Here is a 9,127-nt window from a genome sequence, read left to right as displayed (position 1 = left end):
TAGGGTCTACAGGGTCTCACTACACAGATCAGACTCATAGTGATCCACCTGTTTTCAGCCTCCTAAGAGCTGGGATTACAGGCATATGCCACCACACCCAGTCTCAGTCACCGGTCAGCATGCCCCGGGGGTGGGGCCGGCACAGCACACTGGGGATTGAACCATGGCCGCTGTGTCTGCCTAAGCAGGTATTTTAGTATGTTTAAATACATTTTTTAAAATAATTGGGGTTGTACCCCTGTACAAAAGTTCAGTCCCCAGTACCCCCCCACAAAATGTGATTGTACAGTCTACAGAGTAGTACCTTATGTTATATCCGCCATTTAATTAATATGGTTTATGTTCAAAATTCTCATATAGCTTTTAGACTTTAAAAATTAAAATATCATCCAAATAACTAGATCTGTATGCATATCTTCATTAGATAATGAACACGTATTGATAGCCTTTCCCTTTGCTGGGACACAAGTCCCAAAACCCACAGCTTAAACAGAAGAGGCTGGACCTGGCTCATGACTTCAGAGGGTTCAGTCTGTGGTCTGCTGTGCCAAGGGAAGAACATCATGGCAGAAAGGAATGGGGAAGCAAAGCTGCTCAGTGCATGGTGGCTGGGAAGCACAGTAGGGGACAGACCAAAGAGGAACGGCCAGGGACTAAATATAGTATCTAAGGTCACGCCTCCATGGTCACCCAGAGGCACCAAGGAGGGCACTCCAATTCACCTTGGGAGACCACAAAACCAGTCAAGTTGGCCATGAAGCTTCTCCGTCACAGAAGGCCAGCACGTGCTCTCTGCACCATACAGCAGGGAGCAAGAGAGACAGATCTTTTTTTTTTTTTTTTTTTTTTGTAGTTTAGGGAAGGGTGTTCAGGGTTTCACTACTAGATCAGACTCCAGTGGGCCACCTGTTTTCAGCCTCCCAAGAGCTGGGATTACAGGCATGTGCTACCATGCCCAGTCTATGAGAAACAAATTTTGAAGGTTTACATTAGAGGATGGGAGACATGGATAATAACTGAACCCTAAGTTATATATTATATTAGGTGACAATTAGTTTACAGAAAAATGCAGCAAGGACAAGAGGAAGGGGACATTGCCATGGAAGGGACTGTCTCTTTAATCAAGGTATTCAGGAAGTTATATTTGAGCAGGACTTGAGGTGAGAGGTGTGGACAGTGAGTGTGCCTTGGGAGAAAACTTCACTATGTGAACAGAGTTGTAAAACAGAATTCTCCGCTGGGCATGGCAGCACATACCTTTCATATCAACGTTTGGTAGGATGAGGCAGGAGGATTGCCATGAGTTTGAGGTTAGCCTAGGCTCCACAGTGAAATCTTGTCTCAAAAAACCAAACAAACTAAATTTCTCCCAAAGAACTGATATGCACTCAGCTGTCTTGGAACACAGGCTGTGGAGGTGGAGTTCTCCGATAATCCGGCCTGTCTGTACATACTGTCAGAGACCACAGAGTGGGGATGTCCAGGGCACTTTAGAGCACTGTGGCCTGACCCTCAGTGTCCCCTTGGGGCTCTTCTGTCTCAGTTCCAAGTCATCTGCCCACCGTGGTGCCCATGGTCTCTGCCTGCTCAGTTGGGGCTTTTGTGCCCGTGGCCTTGCCCTCAGTCTCCTTTCTGACCAAGCCCTTAATCTTTTTCTTCCAGTCAGCAGAAGCCAGTTTATGCTTGGGTCCCAGGCTAATGTCAGTCAAGAGACCCAAAGGTGTCACTGAACTCCCAGGCAAGGGAAGGCTCCCACAAGCCCACAGGACAGGTATGGGTCTTTATTACTTTTTTTTTTTTTTTTTTTTTTTTTTGTGGAACCAGGGATTGAACTCAGACCCTTGCACTTGTTGTACAAGGACTTATTCTACTGAGCTATCTCCCCGGCCTCTAAATGACTGCTTTTTGAGACTGGGTCTTGCTCCCTCGTTCAGGCTGGCCTTGAATGTACTATGTAACCTAGGCTGGCCTCAAACTCACAGCAATCCTCCGGACCCTGCTCCAAGACCTGGAATTACAAGCCTGCACTTCCATGTTTGGCTATTTTATGTTTTGACCTTTTCTTATCATCATAGCAGTACAGGCAGTGGCAGGTGCCAGGCTCTGGAGAGGGAAACAGCATGCAAATGATTAGTATAGTTAAAATTTTATAAAGCCTTTGGCCTGAAACAGAGGGTCCCTTAGGTAATGTTATTATTGCTTTAGGCTTCTCACCCATCTCCTCTCCTCCACCCCACCCCCCACGCACGCACGCCCACGCACATCGTCTCTCTCCAGGCTGTATCTTTGTAGCCTCCAAGCCCCCATCAAGGCCAGCACCATCAGTCACTACAGCTCAGTCAGACGGACAGAAGTCGGGTGCACAGAGAAGCAGAGAACTTCGAGGTGGGTGTCATAGGTGAGCCTTATCAATTGCCAGAAAGCTGGAATTCTGACCCATGGAGAAACATTTCCCATAGCATCACATTGGTCACTGAAGTTCTGAGGGACATTTCTTGGTTTCTAAGCAAAGGCAACCCTCTGGTGACCTCTATTTTGGGTTCTGGCTTCCATGCATTGAGGTGGCTGGCTTCTTCCCTGCAGATCCCATGAACTCTAGGAGGAGGCTGGGGGAGGGGACAGATGCTGTGTATTCAGGCTGAAGTGGCCACACCTGTGCCCCCAGGGTAGCTCCATGCTGGGTGTCTCTCTAAGCAGTATATCTGGGGTACTGAAGCCTTAGACTCCCTGCATTTAAAATTTTGGGACAGGATTTGCCACACTGGCTGGACTCAAATTTGGGATCCTCCTGCCTCAGCCTCCCAGAGTTCTGTGATCACAGGCGTGGGCCACCACACCTGGCTACACCAATGTTTGGGGGCTGGAGAAGAAGACAAACCACAGGGCAGCATTCTAAAATTATCACCCAGGGATCACACGGGTGGCCTAGAGGCCAGACTCACACTGCCAGCATTCAACCTTGAGAGGAGTCAAGTTCTGTCCCCAGTAGTGGTGGTGAGGCTGGCACACGTCTAGGCGACCTCCGTCTGAGTCTCCACTTTGGTGCAGCTGGCATGAGGTCCTTTCATCCTCAGCCAGCACTGAGCAGCTGTCCAACTCTCCAGTGCCTGTCCCTAGAGGCCTCCCAGGGCACAGGGATCAGAGGAGCCGAAACCGGAGTGCAGGAGCTGTCCTGCGGCCTCCCAGGAGTGCTGTTCTCAGCCACAGGAGAAAGCAGTGCAGCAGGAGCTGCTGGGGCTTTGCCTGTCAAGCCACCATTGATCCGGCTGCTGTGCTCAACATCTGGGGAACTGAGTCCTGAGAAGGAAAGCATGAGTCTAAATTCATCTCCACAGCTGCACCTGTACACGCTGCTTACAGTAGCTGTGCATGAGTAGTTTCTTTCACTGTACAGGCTTCTCTTGCTCTTTATCCAAAGCTGGTCCCAAAGTCACTACCATCCTCCTGCCTCAGCCTCCTGAGTGCTGGGATGACAGGTGTGTGCCACCACACACAGCCACTACATTCTTCTTACTGTTAATTTTTACCTTTTTTTTTTTTTTTTAAAAAAAAGCACTTTTGGGGCTGGTGAGATGGCTCAGTGGTCTAAAGCACCTACTTAGAACAAGCTTAGCAAAGCACAGGGACCGCGGTTCAATCCCCCAGCACCACATGCCAGCCAGCCCCGCCCCCTGGTGGGCTGAGCTGGCCACACACACACACACACACACACACACGTAAATAAATAAATAAAATTTAAAAAATAAAAAGCACTTTTGACCCGTTGCCTATAACCCTCTAAAGTTCAAACTCTTGCTCAAAGCTCATTAAAAAAAAATTTTTTTTTTGCTTTTGTGGTAATTTTTAAAAATCACATTCTTTTGGATAGTCTTGCTTTCAGCTCTGCTGCAAACAAACAGAATTTATGACACTAGGAAGATAATGTAGAAATGAGGCATGAGCAAGTTTTGAGCAGAGCCCAAAATATCCCTTATGACATGGTTTCCTCACCCAATAAATTTTCCTCCACTCATGGTTTGACAAGTGACCTTTGAAGGGCAGGATCATGGGGACAGACAGCTGCCACCAGGAGGGGAGGAGAGAGCACTAGAGACTTCTTTCCTCTGGGGTCTTAGCTTTGCAGCCCAATGGCTGAGGCTTGCAGATGTGTCCCCAGACTGACCCCAGTCATCCTTCCTAGTCTCCCTGCCAGTGACTTCTGTTCTTGTCAGATGTTCCTCCTCATTCAAGGAATTGGCAGTACCCCCTTCCCCCCCCCCCCCGCAACCAGGCTGCTGTCACCTGTCACTCTCTTTGGGTACTGTGTTGAGTTCAACCACTTGTGTTTTCTTATACATTCTCATGTGTCTATTCAGTCGTTAAACGATTGATACTTATCAACAATGCTGTGTATGTGTGTCTGTGTGTGTGTCTGTGTGTGTGTCTGTGTGTTACTGGAGATTAAACTGAAGGCCTTTTTGCTAAGTTACATAGCTACATCTCCATTTTGAGACAGGGTCTCTGTAAATCACTAAGCTGCCTTGGCTGGGATCAAGCTCAAAATCCTCCTGCTTCAGCCTTTCAGAATGCTGAAATTACAGTGTGTGCTACCACTCCTGGCCCAATCAGTGATTCTAGACTGCATAAGCACAACCCACACTCAGATCCTTTAGGAGTCTATTGCAAAGCTAGCCCAGTGCTCATGTGAAATTTGGGAGGTGAACAGAGCATGAGGAGCTGATGGGGACGAGGAGGGGACGACAGCAGAGAGAAGAAGGGCAGACCCAAACTGGCAAAGCCCAGAGGCAGGAATGGGATGGCTCTTCCCGGACAGCACAGCCTACACCTAGGGCAGTAATGTGTGGTGACAAAGGGGAGGAAAGGGCTCCTCATTGGATGACTGTAAATACTATGTTGCGAGAGAGTCACTCCAAACATACACCAGGTCCACTTTTGGGGATATCAAAAACATCGAAAGAAACATAAAAAATATCAATCGGGCCATGTGTGTGAGGGGAGAACCTTGCTAAACCTATCCTTATGCCCTGCAGGATGTTCACAGTGCAGAATAGTCCCTGCAGTGAGAACAGCAGAGGATGAGGGGCTCTGCGAGGAGGGAGAGCTAAGTCCAGCCCATTTGGAGTAGTTTGGAAAGGCCCAGTTCAGCTTAGTAGAGCCCTGCTCTGGTGGGGTCTTGGGCACACCACAGGAACCCAGCGCTGGCCTGGAGTGGAGTCACGGCAAGCATCCTGCCCCTTCTGTCTCATTGATGGGGAGAAGGAGCTTGCCAAATTTGAAATCCAGGAACCCTGCTGACTGGCAGAACAAGGTCAGCTTTGGCTCTTGAGGACCTTGGGCTTCTCCCAGGTCCACTCTTCTCAGATGTGTCTGCATCCGAGCCCCGACTCATCTCTCTCCTGAAAGTCTCCTTCCCAGCATGCCTCTGAATAATTCACCCTGGATGAAGACAGTATCTTTCATCTGGAGATCTTAAGGAGAGTTAATGACAACCAAGCTTCATTATTTCTATTTTGTGTATGAAGACACTGACTCATAGAGGGGCTAGTGATTTTTTCACCCATAGAGTCATTAGGAGAAGTATGAATGAAACTTAGGATGAAACTATTTCATTAACCTTTAAACCCTGTCTATTCCCCTTTATAGTAATGTAGTTTACAAAAATAATGACACCTTTGCACTGAAAGCCTACTCCTTTACTCTCATTAAATATGGTTTATATGGGCCAAAGCATCTTACTACAAGGCCAGCTTGAGTTGCTCCTCAGTGTGAAGCAAGATGGGAGCAGTTGCTATGTTTTATTGGTGATTCCTGGGCCAGTCTGTGTTTTCATCCATCCATCCATTCATCCACCCATCCATTCATTCATCCATCCATCCATTAATTCATTCAATCAACAGAGAGCTGAGTCCCTGTTACATCATCTGTAAAATGGACATAGTAATGTAACCATTGGCAAAAGATTGTTACAAGAATTAAGAGAATCTCTCTCTCTCTCTCTCTCTCTCTCTCTCTCTCTCTCTCTCTCTCTCTCTGTCTCTTTCTCTCTGTCTCTCTCTCTCTTTCTTTTTGCAGTCCTGGGGATTGAACTCAGGGCCCTGGGCTTGCCAGGTTAGCACTTATTCTATCGAGCTATCTCCCCAGCCCTTAAGAGAATTTCTTTATTTTTTTTTTCCATTTATGTATTTGGTACAGGGTCTCACTATGCAGCCCAGGCTCGTAGTGATCCTCCTGTTTTCAGCCTGCCTGGTGCTGGGGTTACAGGCATGTGCCACCACACCAGGACTTAAGAGAATTTCTATAAGGCACACTGCCCAGCACTGGTAAACTCTTAAAAGAACAAATAATATTAAACAAGAAATTATAAGAGCCACACTGAAAGACATAAATAAATAAATAAATAAATAAATAAATAAATAAAATAAAGTCCGTATTTACAGCCCTGTCTGTGGATGGAGAGGGCAAAGGCACACGTAAGGGTGAATGAATTTCTGAGGAAGAGGCCAATCTCTTAAATTAAAAGCCAGAACTAAGGACATGAGCCTCAAGTACACAAAAGAGGGAGCCTTGGGCTCACAACTTGGATGGTGAAATGTCAAAGGGTGAGGAAGGTGTTGCTAGGTAGGGGAGGTTAAACCGAATCCAGCCACTGAGAAATGGTTTAGAAACTCAGTCACAAAGAAGAGGCACAGATAAGGTTTTTTTGGTGCTGAGGATTGAACCCAGGGCCTTGGCACTGCAACCTGCCTTTCTTTCTTTTCTCTCTATCTCTCTGTCTCCCTCTCCCCCCCCCATCCCCTTCAACTCACTCTAGCTCAGGCTGGCCTTGCACTCACACCAATTCTCCTGCCTCACTCTCCCAAGTGCTGGGATTGCAAGTGTGTCCCACCACTCCTGGAGACCAGCCCTTTCTTTATTTCTGAATTTGAGACAGACCCTCACTAAGTTGCCCAGGCTGGGCTCCACTTTGCATCCCTCCTGTCTCAGCCTGCCGGAATGCTGGGATTACAGACACATGCTATCATGCTCAACCTAATTTTTTAGGCTACAGTTTGTATATTTCTGGTTTATTTGATCTTTTACAGAACACATTTTTGTATTTGTTTTTTAGAACAAGAATTATCATACTGGAAAGAAACAAATGAACAAAAAAGGTGGTTTAATGAACAGACTAGTCTTTTCTGCTTGCAGATAGACTGGTGCAAATCAGTAAAAACCTTCTAAAAATGGCTCTCTGTAGAAGGTGCCTGGTACAGATAGCTTGATCACTACTCTTCTTTTTAAATAGGCTTCTGTGGATAGTACACACGAGCATAGTGTTCAGTTATCCAACCAGCTCCATAAAAATCTGTAGCCCATCAATGCAAAATTAATTTGTGACCTGAGAAGCATGTGGCATTTCTCTTGGTTTGCATATTATATTGTCACCAAGAACAACAATCCATAATTGTCATGTAACTGTTTTGTTCCAACGCATGAGGAATGTCCGAGTGCCCTTGGTTCTCCTGGGTCAGTGGGGACCTCGAGGAGTAACTCCACCTACAGACTTACAGGATTTACCTTCTGATCAGAAACTGCTGTGGGTAGCTGAGATGGAAGGGCCATACTGCGTCACTGGGGTCTGTTCCAGCCCACCTGAGACTGGCTTTACCCAGAAAGGAAGGACAGATTCCTGAGGTGCTTAGTGATGGACAAGCTAGCTGCTTTACGAACTCAGGACTTTGGCTGATCTGGGCACTTAGCTTTTATATACAAGCGAGAAGATTCTTAAGGCTCTTACTACTTATCGGCATCAGGCTCTAGCTTTTATAGAGTGGCTCGTGCTCGTGTATCTTAGCATCATTTTTTTGTTTTTGAAATTTGGTATGCTCTTAAGCATTTTAAACTTCATTTGCAGACTGAGCGTGGTGGTGCGCGCCTGTAATCCCAGTTCTTGGGAGGCTGCAACAGGTGGATCACTATGAGTCCAATCTAGTAGTGACACCCTGAACACCATGTAGACCCTTCCCTAAAATATAAACAAAACAAAAAAACCTTGATTTCCAGTACACCCTTTCACTGTACTTGGCCAAACTTTCCTGTGCTCAGCAGTCTGCACAACCTGCATAACAAGAATTTTCTGTTAATGTGACAGTGCTTGTCTGGATTATTCAATTGTTGGACAGTTGGGTGCATTCCCAAGTTATGGTCATTCCAGACTTCTGAATAGCCCTGCTGAATCCCCTTTCCTCTGTGGATCCTTTCCTTAGAAATGCACTTCCTTACATGGGCGTACTGGGTCAAAGGACTTTATGAACAGTTTATAGTCCTCGAACATACTTTTCAGCTCGTGCCCTGGAGGCGTTGACCCCTGGCCCCGCCCGAGGGGGCGGGGCGGCGGAGGCGTGGGCGCAAAGCAGTTTTCAGTCTCTCTCCCAGTGTCTGGCTTTTCAGCCCCCGCTGGGCGCGGCACAGAACTCCTTGCAAGCCCTAGGATTTTGGCTTCTACCCCGGGGGCCGGGGGCCACTCTTACAGGCCCAGCAGTCCTACTGACACTTTCCAACATCGGCTGTCGGGCACCCTCAATTCCTGGCCCCAGTGCGCAGGCGCCCCTGTACTCCGGCTGCAGCCGCAGCGCCCCACAGATCGCCAGATCCCGGTGACTTTGCAGGGCCGTGAGCCGGCGCCCTCGGCCCCGTCCTCAGTGAGGACGGCGGCTCCGGAGCGCCGTCCTTGTCCCCAACTTCTCTTCCTCTTGGGATCGCAAACATTAGCGGAAGAGGGTCGAAAAGGAAGCGAGGAAGCACCTTTTAGAGAGAGAGGCACCGGGAGGAGGCACCGCCTGGAGGAAGCCCAGAGCGGCAGGCGGGGCCAGGTGCGCGCGCAGGCGGTGGGCGTGGCCTGCGCGCGCGGGGCGGGCAGAGGGGCTTCTGGGTAGCGGCGGCGCGCGAGCAGGGCAGGGCCGCGGAGCGGGCACGCGTGCGGAGGGAGCGTTGTCGCGAGGCCTGGAGGCGGCGGCGGCCACCATGGGAGCAGAGCGGCGGCAGTAGTCGCCAGAGCCTAGGCTGCGGCCTCCAGAGCCCCTCGGGGCGGAGGGGCGGGGACGCCGCCCGCGCTCGTCGCTCCCTCTGGGGCCTCGGAGCGGCGCCC

This window comes from Octodon degus, unplaced genomic scaffold (genome assembly GCF_000260255.1).
Source record: "Octodon degus isolate 3935 unplaced genomic scaffold, OctDeg1.0 scaffold00151, whole genome shotgun sequence".
Lineage (NCBI taxonomy): Eukaryota > Metazoa > Chordata > Mammalia > Rodentia > Octodontidae > Octodon > Octodon degus.
Note: the sequence above shows the minus strand (reverse complement) of the source record.